Raw genomic sequence first — 12657 nt, forward strand, 5'->3', positions numbered from 1 at the left:
ATTCCTCTGCTAGTATTATTCTGCAATGCTCTATGAATCTTGGGTTTTCTACAGTTCATCCACAACAAAATGCACACAGAATTGCCAGGTGGTCGCCTGCTCAGGCACTGGCTAGACTATCTTTGTTTATTTTTTATGTGTAGGGCATGCATTAGTATAGCAGGCACATCATGTGTGTTTTGTGATGTGCCTTTTGCTGCCCTTATGGAAATACTGTTTTAAACAAGGATTATCTTTCGTTTCAATATCAGGCAGATAAGCCTTGGTTGGCTGGCTGGGTGGGTGTGGTAACAAACAGGCATAACCCCCAAATGCCCACTCACTACAAATGGTAGCACACCCTTCAACTATCCCAATTTGGCAGAAACAGTTTTCATTAACCCTCTGTCATCTGACTTTTTCAACTACTTTTGAAATGTCCCTGTTTCTCTCTCCTCCCACTTTCCCTCCATGTCCTCAGATTACTTCAATTGCTGCAAAGCATGTTCAAAGTGCAAAAGCAATTTGCACTCAATTAATTCAGCAAGGACAGCGCAAAATCTTGCCCTTCCCAGGAGGCTCAGGGAAAAGCAAACTGCGACATCTTCTCCTAGCTTGTGTGTTCTTCCTCAGTAATCATTTCTGCTGTCCTGACCACACTCTGGTGTTGCTTGGCCACATGGGTCCTGGTTTTGATCTGTAAAATGTTGGAGGGCATGCAATTGTGTCCAGTATCCAATAACTGTACTGCACTAAGATACAAATGATGAGAGAGAAGGGAGAGAGCCCAATATGGTCAATATAAATCTGCTTTGATGTACATTCCCCTTTTTCTGAATTGGTATGCACCCATATTACTTAAAGTAAATATAGCAGAAGGTCAAAACGTGTACAATACAAAGGAAACTGGCTGAATACTATAACAGAGAGAGCTGATATGATTCAGAATAGTGAAAGTGGAGAGGATGGCAAAGATGTCAAAATCTGGGTTCCTCTTCTTTTTTACTTGCATGTAAATAAGCTGCTATTGATCAAATATCCTACTTTGCATATCTTGCCTTTTGTAATGTCAGTGCTTTGTGATTTTATTTTGTTCTGCTTTTGGCTAATCAAGAAAATTTATAGAGGTAGGAAGCATCACACTTTAGAACAATGGTGGGCACTTTGTGGACCCTCCCGGTGTTGTTGGACTGCACCTCCCATCATCCTCTCACCACTGGCTCTGCTGCTATTGATGATGGGAGTTGCAGTTCAACATCATCGGGAGGGCCACCAAGTTACCCTGTTTTCTTTTGAAAAATTATTTTGAGGGGTGCATGCTCCAACACTGGCGCTGTATAAGGCAAAGTGCATAACCCCTGCCATGATGAAAAGATGAAATTAAAAGAAAGTTTACAAAATAGCACACCTAATCCAGGGGGGAGGGCTGTAGTGTATATATTACAACTGAAGTGCTACCACACTTCAACTGCAAATCGAAATGGAGACGGAGATCTAGCTTCTGAATAGATTTATGCTATGCACAGGGATGGTAAGTTTGTTGTTTGTTGTTATTGCCCTCGAGTCAGCACTGACTCATGGTGACCCTGTGGATGAGACATCTCCAAGACCTCCTGTCCTCCACTACTCTGCTCTGGTCCTACAGATTCATGCCTGTGACCTCTCTGATTCCATCCATCTAGCATGGAGCCTTCCTCTCTTCTTTCTGCTCTCAACCTTTCCTAGCATTATTGTCTTTTCTAAAGAGTCATGCTTTCTCATGAAGTGGCCAAAATATAACAGCCTTCATTTGGTCATCATGGCTTCCAGGGAGAGTTCAGGCTTGATCTGTTCAAGGACCCATCTGTTTGTTTGGTTTTGGCTGTCTATAATATCCTCAGCACTCTTCTCCAGCACCACAGCTCAAATGCATAGATTTTCTTCTTATCCACTTTCTTCACTGTCCAGTTCTCACATACATACAGGATGATGGGGAATGCAAAGTGTCAAATTTCCCTTTCCAAGGACAGAATATTGCACATGTGGCTGTCTTGCAAGCATTCAATCACCTGGGGCCCATCTCACTATACAACTGTAGTGCTATTATTCTACTTTAACTGCCATGGTTGCACCCCATAAAATCCTGAAGTTGTAGTATGATGCACCTATCTGGCTAAAAATTCTAAATGTCCCTTCCTAAACTCCAAATCCCGGGGTTCCATGGGGCAGAACCATGGCAGTTAAAGTGGAATAATAGTGTTAGAATTGCAAAGTGTGAATAATTAAGGGTCAGTGAACAAGCAGGAGACAAGCTCCACATGCTCTAAGATAGTTAACTGTTTATTCTTTTTTAAAAAGTGGACTATCTCAGAGCATATGGAGCTTGTCTCCTCACTGTTTTATGCTTTTCACATGCTTTTCAGTGCTCTCTTCACTACTTTAATGAAGGGTCACCCACAGGTATATGGGACATTTTATCAAAGCAGGTTCCATTTAGGTCTCAAATGAACAACTCAGTTCAGTTCTGTATTGATAGTTCAGTTCTTAAAACCCCCCAATGTGGACTAGAAATTTTATTTTATAAGGTTGCATTGAGCTTAGGAGTGGCGTGGGAAGAGAATGCTGCCAAATCCTTGCAACAACAGTACAGTCTCAAAAGATGACATATAGACTCTGTGCTACAAAAATGCCCCGTTTGTCCATGCAACGCAAGAAGATGGGGAACAGCTGAGACACCGAACTGCTGGGGTCTGACATGGTGCTGGCAAGGGCCCAAGCAGGCTTACTCTGCAGGCCTTTGGGACACTCTATCTATTCCCTTTCCCCTCCATGCTTCCCCTCTCTGCGGATGACAGATACGATTACTAGCCCCAGAGGAGGATGACGGAATTTCCTTCTGAAAATGAAATGAAGCCCTTTGAAACATTCGGATACAGCTGGAATAAGGAAATGCTTGCGGAGGGAGGAAGGCACTCTGGAGTTCTGTGGCTCTGCCCAAGGGGGGGAAGGAGAACCTTAGCTTGGGTGAGAAGAGAAAACCAAACAACTGGGATCTATACAGGAGATCAAGGTGGAAGAGAGGTACAAGCAGGAACCCAAGGTGGAGAAGGGAAACAAAAATAGTTATTTTTCAGCTGGAAGAAGATATAATCTAGGGGACTTAGGGTGGCAAAAAGAATATTCCCCCCCCCCTCTTTGGCTAGAAACAGGGCTTGTGTGGGGGACAGAATAAAGGAGAAGCTAAAAGAGAACAGGAATTCCTGTATCAGAAAAAGAGATAGAGAGTGTGGTTTACAACAGGACAAAGCTGGGGAGTCTAAGAGATATGGGAAAAGGCTGGGAGGATTCACCTGTAAGCCAGGGAAGTTTTTGAGTTTTGTGCCAACCTAAGTCCAGGCAGTAGTTTATGGCTGGAGACCTATTTGCTTTAGCCGTAGCCCACACCCTCCCTTGTTTCCAGCCGGCTGCTGTTTGATTTATGGCCATTCCTCATTCCTGCACACACACAGAGGCTACTTTCTGCTTCAGAAAAAGGTGGTTTCCTCCCGCCCCACTTCAGTAAGAAGAGACATACAATCTAAAAACCATTACAAACTCCTTCCCAATCAACATGACTTTTCTAGGAGAGGGGTAGCCAAGAGATCTTTGCCCTCTGGTGCTTGTGTGACCCATTTCACTGATGTTGTCCAGTCTTGACTGACAGTACCCAGGACGACACCAATCTCTTTCCTACTTCCAGAGAATGCCTCACTGCTTACCGGAGAACTCCAGTGGCCTGACTTCTCCCAGATCCCTGATTTTTAATCCCTTCTGGCTCAAATCTGCTAAATCCTACTCACTATCCTGATAGAGAAGCCAGGAGTCCTAGCTCCTTGCTGCCCCCATTCCTGTTCTTGGAAATTCAGGAGCCTAGACAGCCTTCCAAGCTTAGTCTTGCTCCTGTCACAGGGCAATCTGGAGGGATCTGTCAGTCGGCACAACACATGACTTGCTCCAAGCAGCCAGCCACATCAAGCTGTGCCTGGAGCCACAAAAGGTGTCAGTGAGATGTGTGTATGGGGACTTACCTTTGCAAAGCACACACTCTCGTCCCAACTGCCTTTTCTCGTCCGGCACAGCTCTGGCTGACTCACAGGAACGTCCCGTGTCGTCTCTCTTCCTGCTTTTGTAGTTGTCCCAGTCCACAGCTTCCACCAAAGGGCAGCGCCAAGCGTAGCAAAAAGCAGAAAATTGTATATCCTCCCAGCCTTCCGAGTGGGATCTTGCCTGGTGCCACTTTGATCCAGCTACATCCAGGAAGTTTGCTCACAATTCTCAGAAATCCCAAGGAAGTTTATTCTTTTCTTTCATTTGTCTGCCTCTCGCAACTCTGTCTCTAACTCTGTCGCTCCCTCTTCTTTGCCTTCACCCACTTTCTCCGTCACGAGCTTCCACTCCTCCTTTCTTGGGTGGCGGCCTGGAATTTTATTTATTTATACCTGCATTAAAAAGATGAAATTGTAGATGTCAGGATCTCAAAGAAAACTAAAGAAACTACTTGCTAAGGGGAAAAAAAGTATGTCAAAAGGCAACAAACCCCAAATGTGACAGTGTTGGTGGGAGCCAGAAGCCAAGATAAATATTATCCCAAGAAAAAAGGAGAAAGGAAATTTAAAAACACACACAAAACCCTTCCACTGCTTTATAAAGTTCGCCACATTCCTCCACTTCCGGAGCTGGTTGGTGTGTTTGGAAACCTGGCTCAGCGCAGGAGAGGAGGTGAACAGTGTGTCGTGGAGACCAAAGACCAAATTTAAAGGCATATTGCTTAAGAACAGGAGTGGCATGCAAAGAGAAAGCAAAAGGTTCAAAGGATGAGAGAAGCTGATCTGGAGGATGGAGAATTGGCAGAGGGAAAGACAAAAGGGAACCAGATGGTGGGAAGAAAAAGGGGATTGATGAAGGGGTAGAAATGCATCAGGATATAGTATATGGGCCTCATAATATGAAGGAGGGTTTATGCGTGGGAAAGCACGTACAACAATTGTAGCATCATACTGAAGCATCATATTGGTATTTGGGAGAGGAAAGTGCAGTGGAAAGGGGAACGAACGGTTTGCCTGGAAAGGACAGGATACTGCCAAGATTGACTTTTTGCAATTTCCCCTTCTGCCAAAACCACCTACCTTTCTGCCTCTGCATTCTTAAACTAGGTTTCCAGTCCTTGTGACACCTTTTTTAAACCAAGTCTCTATTCCTTGTGATTGCCTTTGACTACTTTTGTTTGTGACTACTTTTGGGAACATACAAGCAGAAAGATGTGACTACTTTGGGGAACATACAAGCATTATGTGGCCTCCATGCAGATTTCACTCCTCTCACTGCCTCCAGCGAGGATCCCTCATTATATCCCTTGCTCCTCATAAATCTGTCAGGTGATGATGGCTGCAGCTCTCAAAGACAACCTGCATACACAACCTGCTATCTTGTCGTTGTGTGCCTTCACGTCATTTCCGACTTATGGCGACCCTATTATGGGGTTTTCTTGGCAAGGTTTGTTCAGAAGGGATTTGTCATGGCCATCCTCTGAGGCTGAGAGAACATGACTTGTCCAAGGTCACCCTGTGAGTTTACATGGCCAAGACAGGACCTGCTATCTAAGGCATACCAATCACGCGTCTGTTTATATTTTTAAAAACACATTTAAAACCAGAAACACTTCAGGAAGATTTACAAAATGAAAACATGAAACAGTAAACCTTATATATAAGGGGAAGGATGTGAACTGAAACGGAGGCATTCTGTTCCTGTACAAATGAACAGTAAAAAATTTCAACATCATAAAAAATGCAGGCTTCAGACCAGCATCAATTAAACGTTGGCTTTAAGGTTCATTTACAAATTGCCAGGGTGGGAGCCACGCAAATTTAACAGCTCCCAGCTTGCTCTGACGGAAGCACTACAATGTACAAGAAGATGGACAACAGAGACAGGAAAAGAGATGACACGCTCCATCCCATCAGCTCCCAACTCCTCATGCAAGCAGAAAAGCAGGTTATGGCAACAGATGCCTCAACATCTCTCCTTGAAATGGGTAGGCTCTCTCCTTTCAGGCAAGTCCTCTTTAGGAGAGGGCAAGCCTACCACATACCTGAAGGAAAACGAGATTGCAATTACTCGTACTTATGATGCAAAGTAGTTAGCACATGTTCAGAGGCATCCTCCTGTTTGTTGCACCTTATATCCCAAGATCACAGACACCGCATGGACCAAGCAGGGAGAGGCTCTCTCTCAACATTTCACTGGCAGGCATCCTGCTGAGTCCACAAACAGACTGCAGCACTGAAAACAAAATCCCAAAGCATGCCTCTGTTAACAAAGCCCCTGACAAAGAAGCTCCTTTATTGCCTGCCCAGTCGACCTTTTCTTCTTGTCCTCTGTCTAGCTGCAAGCTCTTTAGAAGCATCACCACTGGGAGGATGATAAAAGAGGGCTGGAAAAAAAACAGGCTTTATTTATTTATTGTGGTGTAGGAACCTAACCCCATTCTTTCCATGCCATTTTGGCCTCTGGGACCAGAATTCTCCTCTGAAAGAAGTAACACTCAGGAACACAACTGTTTTGTCAACTGAGGTATACAGTGGGCCTTTGGTATCTGCTGGGGTTTGGTACTAGGACCCCCCTCCCATGGATACCAAAATCTGTGGATGCTCACATCCTGTTAAATACAGTGGTGTAGTAAAATGGTGTCCCTTATACAAAATGGCAAAAATCCAAGTTTGCGTTTAGAATTTATTCTTTGAATATTTTCAAGCCATGCATGGATGGTTGAATCTGTGGATAAAAAAATCAGTGGATACAAAGGGCTCACTGTATCTGTCTATGTTGTCCTTTTTCCTTTACAAATATACATACAGAACCAGCAACCAATAATGAAAGCGTAATTAAATCCCAATTAAACTGGCTGGCAGGTCCACTAGAAAACTCTGCTGCCAAACTCTCCCTGCTCTAATTTAATAAAGTCAATGGCATTTTCCGCCCATGGATGTTTTCGCTATCAGGGACTTAGCAATCCAGTTCCCTGTTATCTGTAATGTTTACTTACTATTCCCCCACTCACATACTGATGTGTCAGCTAAATGATGCATCGCCATGTGACTCATTGATTGGTTTCCATCTACTAGCCATGGGCTGAAACAGAAAAATTAAACTTTTAAGCCTAAACCCCAGCTAAAATCAGGTTAGGTAGTAACAAAGGGAAAGGGAAACTAGCACAAGTTGGGAAACCTTTAGCCCTCCAGATCTTTGCACTAGGAGTCCCATAAACTTTTGCTGCTGGTTTTGCTGGCTGGCAATGAAAGCAATTGCAGGACAACCAACATTTCCCCTCATTATTTTTTTAATTCAGAAATCCTGAATTCCATAGGTTGAGGCAGGAGGTGAATAGAACTACAAATATACTATGCTGGCTGGGGATTCTGAGAGCCAAAAAAGTACTTTTCCAAGTATTCCTTATTCAACACAGCAGCCAGGGTTGAAGAGGAAAACTTTGACTCTTTCCTGGCTGCTGTGTTGAATAAGAAATTCAGAACCATTAGAATTACAAATCCAATTCTCATATTTTTATTCAGGGTGTGGTGTCAAATAAGGAGCTGGGAAACTATGGCTGAATTCAATTAACACAGTTTGACAGCTCTTTAACTGCCAAGGCACAATGCTATGGAATGCTGGGGTTTGTAGTTTGGTGAGTTACTTAGTCGTCTCTGTCAGAGAGTTCTGTTATCACAACAAAGTATGAATCCCAAGATTCCATAGGATGGATCCATGACAGTTAAAGCAGTATCAAAGTGCATTATTTATGCAGTGTGGCAGCAGCCTATGCACCTTGAAGGAACTGAAGCCATGTCCTGTAGGCTATGTAAAGAAACAGGAAAATTAAGATCACCTGCAACTTGCAGTGAAAGAGATGCTTTCAAATTATCTATTGTTGTAGAGTGCCTTCAAGTAGACTGTGACTGGGGGTGACATATGGCTTTCTTGGCAAGATTTACTCAGAGATGCTTGCCTTCCTCTTGAACTGAGAGTGTGTGACTTGCCCAAGGTCACCTAACAGTTTCTACGGCTCAGCAGACCTAGTCAAAGAGTAAGAGAGATCAATCTAGTCTAGCTCTCATACTAGTACACCACACTGGCTCTCTTTCAAGTTTTACTCCTTACAAATGTTAGACACAGGAGAAAAATCCAAACCAAAATCCAAATTTGGAAAAATCCAAATTTCTGTGAAGATGCCAGCCACAGATGCTGGCAAAACGTCAGGAATAAACTCTGCTTGAATATGGCCACATAGCCCGAAACCCCCCCACAAAAACCCAAAATCCAAACCCCCTTTGTAATTAAGTTCATACTTCACACTAGCCTTTCAAAAGCTAGAATTTCATTGCAAGATTGTTTGTACAGTGGGCCCTTGGTATTTGGCAGGGTTTGGTTCCAGAATGCCCCATGGATACCAAAATCAATGGATGCTCATTATATACAATGGCACCCCTTATATAAAATGGCAAAATCAACCACTGCTTTTTGGATTTTTTAAAAAATGTATTTCAAACTGTGAATGGTGGAATCTGTGGGTGCAGAATCTGTGGATAGAGAGGGCCGGCTGAATTTCTAAACAAAACCTACACTAAGGCTTCAATTCAGTTGGCTGAAGATCTTTTGCTTAAAAAAACCTCTATGATGCACAAGCTGAACATATGAATTCAGAACTCAGCATCACCATCATTGTAGTCATTCAAATATCCACTCATACAAAGGGCCACAATAAAACAAATGGTGCACTATGCTGTGTACTGCTGCCCTTTGGCTTCTGCACAGTGTCATGGAGAACTCCAGGACTTAAAAAAATGTATCACTCCATCACTGGTGCAGTGCCATAGCAAAGCATTATGGATATGCAGCAGGGGATTGCATGTTCAGCTGTTAGGTGTCTTGGGAAATGTGTCTGTCTGATTTCTTTGCGGTATTCTGTTAAGTGGCCCATTCCTAGAGAAAGCTGTTGAGTTAGCAAATACCACAACTGTGGTTTCAACTCCCTGATGAAAGGGAGAGATTTGCTGGTCTCTTGGAAGATGTTATCTCTTGACTTTGGTTTTCCCGTCTGTAAATATGGGGCCACAGAAGAGTTATCCTTCCTTTCTCCAAGTGTTCAGACTGTTCACAAGTATCTATTTTGCAACATGCCTGGATAAAGCTCAACCACAATGTCTATCACACCTCTCACTGTACTCCAGTGGCTGTATGTAATCTCAATATATTCCAGTTGTTATAAGCCGTGAAAGTTAAACAGAACTTCTCTGTCCACAGGCAGTATATCTTTGAATGTCAAACACTGGGGAGAAAACAGGGAGCGGCTGTTGCCTTCCTGACCTGCTTCTAGGCTTCCGCAGACTGGCTGCTGTGGGAACAGGATGCTGGACCATGGAAGTGTGATTGGATGTAACAGGACTCATATATATAACATAACGGGAAGAGAAGCTGGACCTCTGATTTCTCTAGGAAATGAGCAAGGCAAAGTATGTGAGGAATAAGTTATCCAAACACCTAAGGAGTCCAACAATCAGAGTTTCAGAAAAATTAACAGCAGCAGCAACATCAAATTAGAAAATTAGAAAAAGGGAAGGGAAGAATCAATTAACTAAACAATCAGGAGCAACCAAGGGGGGAAAAAGCACATGATGCTGTTCAATCAGCAGGCTGACACCAATGAGAGAATCCAGATTTATATAACATGCATGGTGCCCTGCCCCTTTCAGCTGCCCTGGAGATCTGGAACTTGCTTCCAACATGCCTCCTGCCATGTGATCCTCAGAGGCTGGGGCAGCACAGGCCTATGCCCAAACAGGGCCGGTTTTGCCTGGGGAAGTAGACTGGCTTTGCCAAGCGCAGATCAATTCTTTTTGACCTGTGCATGCAGAATGTGTTACAAGAGAATTCACACTATCCCATGCAATAGCTGCGCCAGTCCCAGTTAAGATGGAACTGCAAACCTGGGCTACTTTTACGCACATGCACACACACACACGTATGCTCAGAGTCACAATGTCACTGCGCATGAGCGACGAGTAAACCTCTTCAACCAATGTACCTAGTAATGAGTAAACTTAAAGCAACGTACCTAGTGAGATGTAAACTTCAACCAATGTACCTTTCCTATGCTGCCCATGAGGACAACTATATCACACATGCCAATCAACACTCTGGAGAACGAGATTCAGAATCTCACTTCGCCATGAAACTCACATGGTGACCTTAGGCAAGTCACACACTCTCAGCCTCAGAAGATGGCACTGCCAATCAACACATGCCAATCAATACTGTTGAGATCAGGTCTTGTAGCACCTTTGAGACTAACTGAAAGAAAGAAATTGGCAGCATGAGCCTTCGTAGACTTCAGTCTACTTCCTCAGATGCATCTTTGCATATCTTTGCAATTCTACCACAGCTATATCTTTGAATTCTACCATTGTGGAGAACAGGGTTTGAATCCTTGCTCAGCCATGAAAGCCCTCTGGGTGACCCTGGGCAAGTCATACTCTCTCAGCCTGAGAGGATGGCATTGGCATTTATGCTTTGCGTAAACAGCAAGGCACTGCCTGACCCATGTGCATATGTTCTCTTGTGTACATGTGTGCTACGATACAAATCCTCTCCATTACAAGCATCCCTGCCAAAGATTGACGTAAATGCCTACCTATCATTTGACTTTCCAAGATGCTTGCAACATTTGCTCCCATCCCCCTTAATTGCTCATCCTGTTTGCTCACAGTTGGTCATCCAAGAGACTTCTAATCCACATTTCCTTTTCCAACCCACCTCACAAAGAGAAAACAGAAGCCAAGAATTCCTGAGGCTGCACCCTTTCTCTGCAGTTTTGTCACAGCTCCCTTCCCATGACCACAGACTCACCTCCAGCTCTAGATCTCACCTGTGCTGCCTTCTCAGAAAAACCCAAGTGTCTTTGAGGCCAACATTGAACCTATTAGCTGGGGATGATGGGTTCATTGGCAAAGGAATTTAGCCTTTCTGCTCCAACCATTAGACCACACTGCCCTTCCAACAAACTCCACGTTGCTCCTCTAGCAGACAACCAGAACCACTTGGCTCCAACCCAGCAGTCCAAATTTCTATACCACTGAACCCATCAGCCTCTCTGTGATGCCCACTAGCCCAGCTGTTCTGCACGAAAGCAGTTTCTTACCCACTAGGTTACACTCCCTCCAGGGTCCCTCTGGTTCTTCCCCACTAGGTTACACTACCTCCAAGGGCCCTCTCTTTCTTACCCACCAGGTTACACTACCTCCAGGATCCCTGTTTCCTACTCACTAAGTTACACTCCATCCAGGGTCCCTCTATTTCATACCAACTAGGTTACACTACCTCCAAGGTCCCTGTTTCCTACTCACTAGGTTATACTACCTCCAGGTTGTCTCTGTTTCTTAACCACTAGGTTATTCTACCCCAAGGTACCTATTTCCTACTCACTAGGTTACACTGCCTCCAAGGTCCCTGTTTCCTACTCACTAGATTACACTGCCTCCAAGGTCCCTGTTCCCTACTCACTAGGTTATACTACCTCCAAGGTACCTGTTTCCTACTCACTAGGATATACTACCTCCAAGGTGTCTCTGTTTCTTAACCACTAGGTTATTCTACCCCAAGGTCCCTATTTCCTACTCACTAGGTTACACTACGTCCAAGGTCCCTGTTCCCCACCAACTAGGTTACACTACCTCCAAGGTCCCTGTTTCCTACTCACTAGGTTACACTGCCTCCAAGGTCCCTGTTTCCTACTCACTAGGTTACACTGCCTCCAAGTACCTGTTTCCTACTCACTAGATTACACTGCCTCCAAGGTCCCTGGTCCCTACTCACTAGGTTATACTACCTCCAAGGTACCTGTTTCCTACTCACTAGGTTATACTACCTCCAAGGTACCTGTTTCCTACTCACTAGGTTACACTGCCTCCAAGGTCCCTGTTTCCTACTCACTAGATTACACTGCCTCCAAGGTCCCTGTTCCCTACTCACTAGGTTATACAGTACTACCTCCAAGGTACCTGTTTCCTACTCACTACGATATACTACCTCCAAGGTGTCTCTGTTTCTTAACCACTAGGTTATTCTACCCCAAGGTCCCTGTTTCCTACTCACTAGGTTACACTACCTCCAAGGTCCCTGTTTCCTACTCACTAGGTTATACTGCCTCCAGGGTGTCTGTTTCTTAACCACTAGGTTATTCTACCCCAGGTCCCTATTTCCTACTCACTAGGTTACACTGCCTCCAAGGTCCCTGTTCCCCGCCAACCAGGTTCCACCACCTCCTGCATCCCCCTTGCTCTACCTGGCCTACCTACACCTCTTGTTGCTGTTGTTGTTGTGTGCCTTATCAGGGGCTTTTCTTGGCAGAGGGTTTGTCCTTGCCTTCCCCTGAGGCTGAGAGAGTGTGACCTGCCTCCCCTCCAAAAGAACCCAGGAGTTCTGCCTCCAGATCTGCTGTCCCTCCATCCCCCTCCAAAAAATAGAAGCCCCAGACCCAAAGTCTCCCCTACCTCTTTCCATCGCAGCAGCAAACCACTGATGACTAGTCCCACTTTCCACCAACAATGCCTTCTCCACCTCTCTGGCAAGCTGAGGGTTAAATGGGCGGGGCGTGCCCTAAGCCAC

The 12657-nt window shown here is 44.6% G+C and overlaps 1 protein-coding gene across 5 annotated transcripts in view; it reads right to left on the reverse strand.

The window, feature by feature from the left end:
* CDC42EP5 (CDC42 effector protein 5) overlaps window positions 1–12657 on the reverse strand; it is a 38122-nt gene that overhangs the window by 11269 nt on the left and 14196 nt on the right. Inside the window, exons 1-2 of one of the 5 annotated variants that reach the window (XM_042475591.1) lie at window positions 12543–12607; window positions 4026–4436 (exon numbers count right to left, since the gene is read on the reverse strand). The gene's annotated coding sequence lies outside the window, so the exon portion shown is untranslated. Of the gene's footprint in view, window positions 1–4025; window positions 4437–4534; window positions 4748–5123; window positions 5143–12542; window positions 12608–12657 lie in introns of those variants that run through there. The other 4 variants (XM_042475594.1, XM_042475592.1, XM_042475590.1 and 1 more) reach the window with 4 other exon arrangements.

This window comes from Sceloporus undulatus, chromosome 6, assembly GCF_019175285.1.
Source record: "Sceloporus undulatus isolate JIND9_A2432 ecotype Alabama chromosome 6, SceUnd_v1.1, whole genome shotgun sequence".
In the NCBI taxonomy this organism is placed as follows: domain Eukaryota; kingdom Metazoa; phylum Chordata; class Lepidosauria; order Squamata; family Phrynosomatidae; genus Sceloporus; species Sceloporus undulatus.